Source organism: Saimiri boliviensis, chromosome 15 (genome assembly GCF_048565385.1).
Source record: "Saimiri boliviensis isolate mSaiBol1 chromosome 15, mSaiBol1.pri, whole genome shotgun sequence".
Taxonomy (NCBI): Eukaryota; Metazoa; Chordata; class Mammalia; order Primates; family Cebidae; genus Saimiri; species Saimiri boliviensis.
The window spans coordinates 28,983,609-28,997,394 of NC_133463.1; the positions used below are offsets into that span (position 1 = coordinate 28,983,609).

At 47.0% G+C, this 13,786-nt stretch overlaps 1 protein-coding gene across 4 annotated transcripts in view; it reads right to left on the minus strand.

Moving 5' to 3' along the window:
* MATN2 (matrilin 2) overlaps positions 1–3,227 on the minus strand; it is a 181,357-nt gene extending 178,130 nt beyond the window's left edge. For 2 of the 4 annotated variants that reach the window (XM_039464420.2, XM_039464419.2), the window contains exon 1: positions 3,008–3,222. The gene's annotated coding sequence lies outside the window, so the exon portion shown is untranslated. Of the gene's footprint in view, positions 1–3,007 lie in introns of all 4 variants that reach the window. The other 2 variants (XM_074386823.1, XM_074386822.1) reach the window with 2 other exon arrangements.
* Positions 3,228–13,786: the final 10,559 nt, after the last annotated feature.

Consider the following 13,786-nt stretch of genomic DNA (forward strand, 5'->3'; position numbering starts at 1 on the left):
AGGTATTTTGTGAAATTTTCCATTTCAATTGACTTACTTTGAGTACTTTGCATCCTTCACACACTGTTGTATAAATTCACATTAATTATTTCATTTAACCCTTACAACCAACCTGTGACATAGTATCACACCCATTTGACAGATGATAAAACCGAGGCTCAGACATTAATAGTAAGCAAAGCTAAGAAATACTGAGCATTTATTCTGATCTAGGAACTGTACACGTGTTAACTAATTTAATTCTCCCAAAAATCCTATTCCTCATTTACAGATGAAGAAACAGATGTCAGGTACAGAGAGTCTAAGTAACTTTCCAAAATCTTTGCAGGTATAAGGGGCTGTGACTGGAACCCAGGTCCTCAGGGCACCAAGAGCAGTGTGCTTTGGGTTGTACCCCCACTCCATCTCATCCACGTCAAAGCCACTGTCATAGTCATCACCACAAGTTACTGACAACAGCCCAGGCTTCCGGAATTCGGCCCAGCCCTGTCATTCCACCTGAGCCCCCTTCAGGCAGTGAGTGCTGTCTGCCGAACGAAAACTGGGGTTCAAGGATGGCCTCATGGGCTGAAGCTCCAAGTGGCCAGGGGCCCCTTGGAAGGACCTCCCTGGCATGGTTCACTAGCCACAGCAACCACATGCCCCATTCACCCCTTGGCATATGCTCAGCCTCCCTCTTTTCCTGGCCCTCTTGAGTTACCTCCCCATATGCTTTAAGCAGGGGAGTCCTCCATAGCTTCCATAGAAGACAGGGAATCCCTGAAATGGACTCTGTTGCATGTGCTACAGACCAGAAGGCAGCGAGTCCCAGGAACAGCACTGGGATTTTTTTTTTTTTTTTTTTTTTTTTGAGATGGAGTTTTGCTCTTGTTGCCCAGGTTGCAGTGCAATGGTGAGCGCGATCTTGGCTCACCACAACCTCTGCCTCCTGGATTCAAGTGATTCTCCTGCCTCAGCCTCCCAAGTAACTGGGATTACAGGCCTGCGCCACCACACCTGGCTAATTTTGTATTTTTAGTAGAGAGGAGACGGGGTTTCTCCCTGTTGGTCAGGCGGGTCTCGAACTCCTGACCTCAGGTGACCCACCCACCTCTGCCTCCCAAAGTGCTGGGATTACAGCTGTGACCCACCGCACCCCGCTACTTGACTGGTCTTAAACCTCTCCCGCTCACCTCTCCCATTGCTTGTTCAGCCTCACACCCCAACACCTTGCTCCAGCCAGTGTTATACCCTCCACACCCTCGTCAGCCAGCTTTTCCTGAGTTCTAAGCCGGTCTCTTCCCTTTTTCCTCTCCCCACCTCACCCTTTTCCTCTCTTAGGTGCCAGCTAGAACTATTTTATATAAACTGTGAAATTTTTTTCCCCAGAAACTTCCAGTGGCTCTCTTATTTCAAAGAGCAAATATCTCTCCTTTTCTTTAAATCTCAGTTTTAAACTACCTTTTAACTACCACACTTTTAACTACCTTTTGCTGAACAAAGATGTGGCATTTGCTGATAAGAGCTTAGGGCATGACAGCTGCTGAAGGGCGTTTCAGATTTGGACTCTGCTCTGACACCTCCAGCAAGCGAGCTCAAGCCTTTGTGGCTCTAGGTTGCCTGGGTCTGCACTCTGTGAACAAGGAACCCCAGAGCCCCGATTTACAGAAGACAGTGTCCTGGTAACTTGGGGACCTGAGATTGAATTCTATTGGCAGAAATAAAAGTGAAAAGTGTGGACAGATAGCAAAATGCAAGGTGAAGAGCCGCAAGTATCTCGTTCTCCACGGAGGATTCTAAGCACCAAGTTTCAGGGGCTGAGAGGTAACGTTCCAGACCATAAACCCATCTTGGTATTTTGACATGGTTTTATGAGGTTATCCCTTTGGAAGCACACAGGGAGAACTGTGCCCGAGTGGACCCCGGGAAGGAAATGGCATTTGAATACAGGCCAGTTCTTATCTGCCACCCTCGCGTATCCATGGAGAGCCTCTCTTTCTGAAGTGGGGAAGAGGTGCATTCATTGCTCATAGCAGCTCCTGCTATTTCTGGAAAGACAAGCGATGGAGCCTCACCTAATCTTAGGATGCTCCTGGAGAAGTTCTAAGGACTTCGCTTGCCATATCTCATTTAATCCTCACAGCCCTGTGGATATTACCATCCTCATTAGACAGATGAGGAAACTGAGGCACACAGTAGTTGGGTAGCTTCAAGTTATCAACTCTGTAAACTTCACAGCTGGGATTGAAACCCAAGCAGGCTGACCCAAGCTTGGTGCAGATGCACTGTGGCTTCCTGATTTATGACAATTTGAAACTTGGTCAATTGGGTTTGATCAGGGTGGGCGTGTGTGTCTCTGAGGAGAGCACCTTCCCGTGCCCCAGTCCTGGAGACCCTACCAGGGACAGCCTCCATCTTTCTGTCCTGTCCCCAAACGGCTCCAAACTGTTCTGGGGTTTCTAGCAACTACCACAAAATGCCTTCCCCTTTCTCTCCCTCTTCCACAGTATAGGGAAGCTGGAGCTTTGGCTGCCGTAGAGACCCAAGAACAAAATCCAGATTAAACGGGCATGAAAATATCAGGTTCCAAAGAGGTAAGAGGGAGCCATCGGCTGTCCCTGGACTAGGAATCACCCCGCATACCCGCTCAACAAGTCTCGCTTTCCCCGGGTCCGGGTAGCCCGGGTCTGGGAGTCCCCGCTGCGGGGCACAGCGCCTCCACGGGGCACTCCGGCGCGGCTGCGGCGCGTCCTGCGCAGGGAGCGCGCGCGGTTCTCCGGGCCCGGGTGGCGGGACTTCTCCCGCCGAGGGGTCGGGCAGCGCCGCCTTCCCACTTCTGCTGTCCTCGCAGGGGTCGGAGGGGTCTGAGGCGCCAGGTCCCCGGGGCGCTGGGGGCCGCAGTGCGGGGCTGGGGAGGGCGCCTGCGCGCGGGGCGGCCCGGGCTCGGCGTGTCTGTCTGTGGGTCGGTCCGCCTGCACCTCGGGGCCGCCCGGCCGCGCAGAGCCGGGGGAAAGCGCGGCGCGCTCACCTGCAGCCGCCCGCGCCTGGGAAGCGAGGCAGGGGCGCAGCCACCCGGGTCTTCCTCGTCGGCCTCTTCGCCTAGCCGAGGGCCGCGGCTCTCCTCGGGAATCGCTCGTGGGAGGCGAGGACGGAGCCCCAGCCGCTGCCGCTGTCTCTGCCGCCGCCTGCTCCAAGTCCCATCCCAGAGCTCTCTCCTCGCTCGCCGGCTGCCTGGGAGGCGCTGGGCAAGGGCGGGCGGGCGGGCGGCGGGGGAGGCGGTGCCGCGCGAGGGTGGGGAAGGAGGGGTGTCCTCTTTGGGGATGGGGAAGGCGCGGAGAGGGAGCGGCGGCGAGGGCGGCCCCACCCTGCAGACAGCCCCGGGAGCTGGGCACTCTGGCGGCGCGCCCTGCCTGCTGCCACCTGGCTCCACACAGTCCGTGCCCGAGCCCAGGCGGGCATCACTCAAGGGTCGGAAGCCACAGGCTAAGAACACAGGCAGCTTTAGGGGACTGTCGGGGTGGGAGTGCGCGGAGGGGTCTCCTGGGGGAAAGGAGACATGGCAGGAATCTTCCATCTAGAGCTTTGGGTCGTGATCTGCAAGACGCACCCATTGACGACGGGGATGGAGAAAAAAGTGGTGAGAATTGGGCTAACAGATGCACAAGCGCCAAGCGCTGTCTTGGCAGTGCCCAGAGCACCCACCAGTTCCAGTTCATATTAACAGAGCGTCCACTGGCTGGAGACCAGGCCCCAGGGTGGGGAGGGGGTAAAGATGCCAGGATGGAGAGAAGACAACATTCCTTCCCCGAGGGAGCAGGGAAAGTCTAGTTCAGACAAGACTTTTGAAATTATGGGCTGAGACATTTGCAACTTTGCAAATTGGAGGAACCTCACCTTAGATGTCCCCAAGGAGCCTTGGAGGGATGCAGAAGACAGGATTGGCTAGTGACAGTCAAAGTGGCCGGCACCCCACTCTACCAGCTCCCCAGCTCCTGAAGGCCGGGTGAGTGGCTCTAAAACAGACCAAGACGTCTCATATAATGCTCCAAAATTCTATTCCCAAACCACTAACCAATGTACCCAGTTCAGGTTTTAACAAGCTACCAGGAGAGGCAGCAGCGCTAACTAGTTTCAAAACCTCTGGACGTGCCACAGACTGATAATTTGGTGCTTTGGGCCAACTTCGTTTTGTAATTAACCAACACTCCTATTTGATGATAGAGTTGGTTTCTGAAATACGAATAAACGTCATGTACAAAATCAATTCTTCAGAAAAGCTCCAGGAGGGGTAATTAAAATTCCAGCCATGAAGCAAGGGGTTAACATACTCAAGCCATCAGGCAACTCAATGGCACCTTAACACCGAGAAAGAATTGTGGATTCCTGTTCCTTTACCCAGTACCTTAAGCTCTCTGGGCACTCTTGGCTGCCTGCATTGATGAGAAATCGTTTTTTGTTTTTTGTTGTTTTTTTTTTGCTATGTCTTTGGGAGGAGGTAGGTGGAGGTCAGAAAGCAGAGGAAAGTCTTCAGGAAATGTTTGGTCTCTGAAGTCTTGGATCCCATAGAAGAAAATTCTTCCTGAGTCTGGGCCAGTGAAAATCCCCTAGGAACTGGGGAAGTGGAGCTCCAGTTTATGGAAAGTTATATTTGAAATGTGTTGCCTTATTCCAAGACACCACTGTGATCCAGTAATTTACCAGGAAAACAATAGCAATCCCCAACCCTTCCAAATTGTAAGGAAATTGTAATTTAGTAACTGATTCCAGTGACTCTCCTGTATGCCAATTAAAATGGGTGTTTTTCCCCCAGGGAGTTCTACTGGAATTCTTCAGAATAGGAAACCTCCATACCAAGTACACTTGGGGCCAAGTCAAATAGGTCAAATGAGTTGTTCTACCTTGTGGGATGATCTTCAGATCTGCCAGAAAAAGAAAAAAAAACGAAGCAAAAGCAAATTCAATGTCCTGAAATATGAAGTCAGAACAAACAATAAAATTATTTCTGGGTTACCTTCAGGATGAATTGCAAGTTGATAATTAAGGCTCTTGATTAGGAGAAGGCCAAAATTGCCTTTTCTGCTGGAAGTCCTGCCATGTGCTAGCTGTACAGACAACCTTATTCAGAAGTGTGGATTAAGATTTTTAGATCTGGGACTGGGCAGTGGCTCACACCTATAAACACAGTATTTTGGGAGGCTGAGGTGGATGGATCACTTGGGTCAGGAGTTTGAGACCAGCCTGGTCAACATGGTGAAACCCCATCTCTACTAAAAATACAAAAATTAACTGGGCATGATGGTGGGAGTCTGTAACCCCAGCTACTCAGGAGGCTGAGGCAGGAGAATCACTTGAACCTGGGAGGCAAAGGTTTCAGTGAGCCAAGATCACACCGCTGCACTCCAGCATGAGCAACAAAGCCAGACTCCAAAAAGTAAAAATAAAAATAATAATAAGACAAAAATTAGCTGAGTACAGTGGTGCATGCCTGTAATCCCAGCTACTCAGGAGGCTGAGGCTAGAGAATCACTTGAACATAGGAGGCGGAGGTTGCAGTTAGCTGAGATCACACCTGGCACTCCAGGCTGGATGATAGAGTGAGACCCTGTCTCAAAAAAAAAATATATATATATATATATTTTCACAGTGCCTGTGAATAGCCACTGCACTCCAGCCTCTCATATAGTGAGACCCCGTCTCTTAAAAAAATAAAAATTTTTAAAAAGATTTTTCGTCATGTGGGCATTCATGCAAGCAGACAAGAATGAGGTATGCCTTATCTGAGAGCTCCTAAGAGCTCACGAGTTAACTGGAATTGACATCTGTTTAAATGAATCACAACCTGATTAGCTATACTTGGGACCAACTCTCAGTTTCTGTCTCCACGTAGAGTCTATTGTGGAGTGAAGATTTGGGTTGGAGGAGTCACTTGATCCAGGCCTCACACTCACAAACAGTCTCGAATATAGACTTTAAACACAAGCATCTCTTTGCTCCTTGTAAACATTAGAGCTTTTTGTTTTGCATTAAAATCCTTCTTACTTGAGATCTGACTATCTAGCCTAGAGGGCAGATTGAAATGAGACTGTCAAATCCAAAGGGGACCAGAGTACAGTATGCGGAAACTGAAGAACAGACAGGTTGCTTCACAGATTTATAACCTAAAATAAAGCTCTGCTGAATGCATGAGGAGACATGTAAAATTGCAATGTCATCTCACCTGCACTGTTTCCCTAGGTGACAGACAGTGTTTGAGTGCCATGTAGACTATTGGAGCCCCTCCCCATCCCCCTCAAGTAGATGGGCAGGAGAGGAAACATCTTCATATCTGGCCAGCTGCCCATGTGTTGGAGCTGGAGATGCAGGGTTAAGGGAAAGATGCAAGGTAGTGGATTAGCTTGGACTCCAGCCCAGGGAGGGGAATCCTGTAGGCAGGGCCGTAACAACTTGCAATTCATCCTGAACGTAACCCAGAAATCATTTCCTTGTTTGTTGTGACTTCATATTTCAGGATATTGAACTTGCTTTTGCTTCATTTTTTTCTGGCAGACCTGAAGATCATCCCACAGGGTAGAACAACTAATTTGACCTATTCAGCATACCCCATCGACATGGATGATTTTTTTTTTTTTTAATGTTAAAGAGTGAGATAACAAAGTGAGGAGCCTTAAGGCATAGGCAATAGTGAGTACAAATTTGACTTGTTTTCTTGGATCCTGGTAAGGCTGAAACACTGCCTGTCTACCTGCAGACTCGGTTTCACTTTGGAGTGGAGGATGGACCTGCTATTTATAGAATCATGGCTCAGCAACACAGATTGCTGCTTCTTTCATTCCTAAACCTAGAAATTGACACAAAGTGGTCTGCTATTAGAAGCCAATAGCATCCTTCTTGTAACACTCAACTATCTACCTTCTCTCAAGGATTTTAATGAATCTATGTCTGCATGGGAGGCCTGGTCTTAAATCAGTTTGCCAGACACTTGGGCAATGTCTGTGTGCCTCTATCCTATAAGATCCCCCAGCATGCTGGCAGAGCTCAATAAATGGAGATTTGAGAATAACAAAAATAGACTGGGTGCGGAGGCTCATACCTGTAATCCCAGCACTTTGGGAGGTCAAGGCAGGCAGATCATGAGGTCAGGAGATCGAGACCATCCTGGCCAATATGGTGAAAACCCATCTGTACTAAAATACAAAAAATTAGCCAAGCGTGGTGGCAGGCTTCCGTAGTCCCAGCTACTTGGGAGGCTCAGAATCGCTTAAATCCAGGAGGCGGAGGTTGCAGCAAGCCAGGATGGCGCTATTGTACTCCAGCCTGTCAACAGACTGAGACTGTCTCAAACAAACAAACAAACAAAAACCAAAAAATACAAAATTAGTCTGGCATAGTAGCACAAGCCTGCAGTCCCAGCTACTCAGGAGGCTGAGGCAGGGAGAATCACTTGAACCTGGGAGGCAGAGGTTGCAGTGAGTCGAAATTGTGTCACTGCACTCCAGCCTGGGCATCAGAGCTGAACTCCATCTCAAAAAAAAAAAAAGAAAAAAAGAAATTCAACAAATGAAGTGCAAACTCTATACTCTAAAAGCTGCAAACATTATTGAAAGAAATTACAGAAGATCTAAACAAATAAAAAGACATTCCATATTCATGGACTGGAAGATTTAATAAAATAGCAATATCCCCAAATTGACCTACAGATTCAACATAATCCATATTGAAATCACAGAGGCTTCCTTGCAGAAATTGACAAGTTGATGCTAAAGTTCATATGGCAATTTAAGGGATTCAGAGTAGCCAAAATAATCTTGATAAAAAAGAACAAAGTTGGAAGACCAAGTGCAGTAACTCATACCTGTAATCTCCGTGCTTTGGAAGGTTGAGGTGGAAGGATTGTTTGAGGCCAGGAGTTAGAGACCAGCCTGGACAACATAGCAAGAACCCCGTCTCTACAAAACATTTTAAAAAATTAGCCAGGTATGGTGGCGCACGCCTGTAGTCCCAGCTACTTGGGAGGCTGAGGCAGGAGAATTGCTTGAACCCGGGAGGCGGAGGTTGCAGTGAGCCAAGATTGCACCACTGCACTCCAGTCTGGCGCCTGTAGATGGAGTGAGACTCTGCCTCAAAATAAAAAAAATAAAAAGAGAGGCCGAGGTGGGAGGATCACTTGAGCCCAGGAGTTTGAGACTGCAGTGAGCACTCCTGCCTGAGTGACAGTGTGAGACAGGGTCTGAAAAAAAAACAAAAATCATTTCCACTGCAGAAATTGCCTACAGTGGGAATTTCTGTGCTTGAGTCTATGGTACCCACCACAAAGGAATTTACATTGCTTTTACTATTGGAATTTTTTGATATTCTTATAAAGGATGAAAGACAAAGGTTTATCATGCATGGTCTTACAGGGATTTCATTTAAATCTGAAGTGACCAGGAAGTAAGTGAACAGGTTGCTATACTTAAGTTGCATTTTAGCTACAGACAATTTCCCCCCATTTATTCAATGTCTCAGGATTCTACAGGTCTTAAATTTGGTCATTTATTGCTATAGCAATGATTTAAAAGAAAGGGAAAAGAGAAAGCTCCTAAGAGGAGTCACATCTAGCAATTTAATTTTTTATTCGGATTCCTACTGAATTAAGCTCACATGAAAGGGACTTGATCAGGAGAATAGTAAGAGCTAAGAATGCCAGTTTCCTTTTGATTTCAAATTTAGGCAGACTATTAGGTAGCCTCTCATCTTAGCGGGCCTTTAATCTTTCTTTGGAAAGCAATCCTTTTATGACTGTGTTGCTGTTACCACCTTTACAACTTTCTTCTAAAAGTCAAGATGCTCCCCCAGAAGCCCTCCAGCCCGGTACACACTACGCTAGCTGTGGTTCTGGCAGGCTTGCTGGAGCAGTGACCCTCCCATGGTCTCCTTGCATCATCTATAGGAATCAATGATTTTCTTTCTTTCTTTTTGTTCTCTTTTTCTTTGTCTTTCTTTCTTTTTCTTTTTCTTTCCTTTTTTTTTTTTTTTTTTTTTCTAACAGGGTCTCCTTCTATTGACCAGGCTGGAGTGCAATGGTGCAATCATGACTCACTGCAGCTTCAAACTTTCAGGCTCAGGTTTCTCCCATCTCAGCCTCCTGGGTATCTGGGACCACAGACATGCACCACACTTGGCTAATTTTTTTTTTTTTTTTGAAACAGTTTCACTCTTGTTGCCCAGGCTGCAGTGTAATGGCATGATCTGGGCTCACCGAAACCTCCGCTCCCCCCACCGCCCCCGTTCAACCGATTCTCCTGCCTCAACTTCCCAAATAGCTGGGATTACAGGCGCACACCACCAGGTGTGGTCAGGCTGGTCTTGAACTCCCGACCTCAGGTGATCCGCCTGCCTCAGCCTCCCAAAGTGATGGGATCACAGGTGTGAGCCACCACGCCCAGCGGAATGGAATTTTTTTCTAGTGGGCTCTTCTGTCCATTGTCTCTGTGGAATTTGAGCTCCACTGAGCTGTTTTTAATAATCTGTTGCAGTCACTGGGGTGGGATTACAGCTGGCTTTCATTTTCCTTATGTGCTTATTTTAGTCTAGTAAATATGTTTTGAGTTTCTTCTATCTGCCAGACATGTGCCATATACCAACAGAACAGTAAGTAACACATAGATTCTTGATGAGTTCATAATCTATTGGGGGACTATAGACAAGAAAAGCAGTAACCACAGAGAGTAAGATATGCCTTGATTGGGGATGCTGAGGGTGCCACGGGAGACAAAAAATGAATGCCACCCAGGGCCAGGTGCGGCAGCTCACGCCTGTCATCCCAGCACTTTGGGAGGCCGAGGTGGGTGGATCACTTGAGGCCAGGAGTTCAAGACCAGCCTGGCCAACCTGGCAAAACTCCGTCTCTACTAAAAATACAAAAATTAGCAGGACATGGTGGCACACACCTGTGGTCCCAGCTACTCAGGAGGCTGAGGTGGGAGAATCACTTGAACACATTGCAGTGAGCCGAGATCGTGCTACTGCACTCCAGCCTGGGCAACAGAGCAAGACTTCATCTCAAAAAAAAAAAAAGAATGCCACCCAGATTAGTAGGCCATAGGCTTCTAGAAGGAGGTCATTTTCAGATGGACACCAAAAGGATGAGGCTTTATTTTCTGTTCTTTTTTCTATTTTCTTTTCTTTTCTCTTTATTTCTTTCTTTCCCTTCTTTCTTTTCTTTTTTTTTTTTTTTTTTTTTTTTTTTTTTTTTTTTTTCAGACGGGGTCTCACTCTGTTGCCCAGGCTGGAGTGCTGTGGTGTGGTCTTGGCTCACTGCAACCTCCTGGGTTCAAGCGATTCTCCTGCCTCAGCCTCTCAAGTAGCTGGGATTACAGGCCCCTGCCACCACGCCCAGCTATCTTTTCTGTTCTTTCTTGCAATGCATTATTTATGTAATTTTATTAAAATTGACAAGTTTGCAATGTGTCCTTATGCCTGCTCATACCTGGATTTTCTATGAAGATATTTAAGGATATTTAACTCTCAGGGACACAGATGATACAGTGCATTAACTTCAACAGGGCAGAATAAAGCCTACACTCCCATGGGAAATGACTATTCTGTCTCTATTTGGATAGGTGTGAAAATAGACAGCAATACTGGTTCTCTGGGGCAGGGGCAGGGAAGGAAGTTGGGTCATAAGGTGGTTCTATACTATTCCTCCAAGACAGTACAAATTATATTACTGTTCTGCTTACTTACTAGCCCGAATTATGCTTTAAATCTTAATATGTATATTCTTCTCAACAAAGATAGACCAGTGCAGTTTAAAATGGTGCCCAATTTCCTCAAAAGGAAATCGCTCCCTTAAAAACAATTAACACTCTAAAAGGCTCACCTCTGTTGATCCTTCTTCCTGCCTGAATACATTCTTTGTAACAAGGAAAAGCTGATACTTGCAGAGCATTTTCCAGTCTAATTAAACGGGAAACTGAACATTTTACTTATGAAACACAAACCTCAAGTTGAAGATCTACCCCACCTTTATAGTTTACACAGCTTTGCACAAACTGCTTTCCTTCTTGGGATGTATTAAGTCAAATTAGTAGAAATTGCTGGCTATTAACAAGAAGTAAGTAGTCATGTGTACAGAATTCTGAAATTCTAAATGTCTTAAAGATATGCATTAACCGGGGCCAGGCGTGGTGGCTCATGCCTGTAATCTCAGCACTTTGGGAGGCCGAGGCAGGTGGATCACGAGGTCAAGAGATCGAGACCATCCTGGTCAAAATGGTGAAACCCCGTCTCTACTAAAAATACAAAAAATTAGCTGGGCATGGTGGCGCATGCCTGTAATCCCAGCTACTCAGGAGGCTGAGGCAGAAGAATTGCCTGAATCCAGGAGGCGGAGGTTGTGGTGAGCCGAGATCGCGCCATTGCACTCCAGCCTGGGTAACAAGAGCGAAACTGTCTCAAAAAAAAAAAAAAAAAGATATGCATTAACCACTTTGATGTATTCAGTCTGCATTTTAAGTCCTCTGCCACTTACTATATGACTTTGGTCCAGTTATTTTTCTCTAAAAGCCTCAGTTTTCTCACCTGTAAAATGGGGATAGAGTTAATATAGCTGAAGTGCTATGCAGCATGTCTGCATACAGCATGTCTGCATACATGCTTTACCAAAGCATGTCGGTAAATGGTAACTGTTACTCTACCTCATAAAAGTGTAGAAGCCACAGGCAAAGAAAGAGCGGCGAGGCAAAGAGGACCTGCAATCTTAAGTCAGGAAGATGAAAATGATGGAGAGGGAACCAACAGAGACACACTAAATCAACAGGAGCATATCTGGGCAAAAGGGAGGACAATTTTCCATTTGGGACACAATGAATATAAAATGTCAACAGGGCATCAAGATAGAGAAGACTGCTGGGCACAGTAGCTCACATCTGTAATCTCAGCACTTTGGGAGATTGAGGTGGGCAAATCACCTGAGGTTGGGAGTTCAAGACCACCCTGACCAACATGAGAAACCCTGTCTCTACTAAAAACACAAAATTAGCCAGGCATGGTGGCATATACCTGTAATCCCAGCTACTTGGGAGGCTAAGGCCGGAGAATTGGTTGAACCTGGGAGGCAGAGGTTGAGGTGAGCCAAGATTGCGCCATTGCACTCCAGCCTGGCAACAAGAGCAAAACTCCCTCTCAAAAAAAAAGAAGACTGGAATGTAGAGTTGCTATTATTATTTACTGAAGGCAACTAAATGTAGGAAAGGTAAATTTAATAAAAGACCTATAGTTAAAAATAAGTCAAGGAACACCTGTGAAGTTAAATAGAGAAAGACAGTAATTAGAAATGCATTCCTTGGTCGGATGTGGTGGCTCATACCTGTAATCCCAACAGGCCGAGCCAAGAGGATCACTTGAGCCAAGGAGTTCAGGACCAGCCTGGGCCACATAGTGAGATCCTGTCTCTGATTTTTAAAAAAAAAAAGAAAATAAAGAAAAGAATGTTTAAACATTCCTTTAGTTAAAATGAGTAAAATGGACCAGGTGCAGTGGCTCATGGCTGTAATCACAGCACTTTGGGAGGCTGAGGCAGGAGGATCACAAGGTCAGGAGTTCGAGACCAGCCTGACCAACATGGGGAAACCCCATCTTTACTAAAAATACAAAATTAGTTGGCAGTGGTGGCAGGCACCTGTAATCCCAGCTACTCAGGACGCTGAGGCAGGAGAATCTGTTGAACCCGGGAGGTGGAGACTGTGGTGAGCTGAGATCACACCATTGCACTCCAGCCTGGGTGACAGAGGAAGACTCTGATTCAAAAAAAAAAAAAAAAAAAAAAAGAAAAGTATAAAATGGACATCACACAAAGGCTACACACCGGGTGCAAGGCGGGGGGGTCCCTCCCACATGTGACAACATGGTCCTTTATGCTGTTGCTGGTCACAGACAACAGACCCATTGTTCCTTGTCTTCTCGGAGCCAGGACTTTCCTTAGGCACAGGTGAAGCCTCATCTGCCCCTGAGTAGGCCCAGCTTGGACATCCCCATCTAGGAGCCCAGGAATTGGAACATGTCACCTGGATAGCAGGGGCTAAGACATCACAGCCCAGACCTATGACTAGCAAGTAGCGCCCAGGATGATGCCACACTCAGCCTTTCCTGAGAGAAACATGGCTCCTACCATCATTGCTGGTGAACTATGAGCAACCCGCCCTGAATCTCACAGTGCCTTACAAAACTAACTTTGCTCTATTGAAGCAATATACCTGCTACATGTTGACATACATCAAGGGACACACAATTTTTATTTCCTGGGTTAAAAGGTTTCTGTCTTGCCAGGCGCGGTGGCTCAAGCCTGTAATCCCAGCACTTTGGGAGGCCGAGGCGGGTGGATCACGAGGTCGAGAGATCAAGACCATCCTGGTCAACATGGTGAAACCCCGTCTCTACTAAAAATACAAAAAATTAGCTGGGCATGGTGGCGCGTGCCTGTAATCCCAGCTACTCGGGAGGCTGAGGCAGGAGAATTGCCTGAACCCAGGAGGCGGAGGTTGCGGTGAGCCGAGATCGTGCCATTGCACTCCAGCCTGGGTAACAAGAGCGAAACTCTGTCTCAAAAAAAAAAAAAAAAAAACTACTCCTGCTGCTCCCAGTTTCGTGAAAGCCTGATACTTTTTTTTTTTTTTTTTGAGACAGAGTCTCTGTCGCCAGGCTGGAATACAGTGGCACTCAAATACTGCACTCAGTTCACTGCAACCTCCACCTCCTGAGTTTAAGTGATTCCCCTGCCTCAGCCTCCCAAATAGCTGGGACTACAGGCCACCACACCCAGCTACTT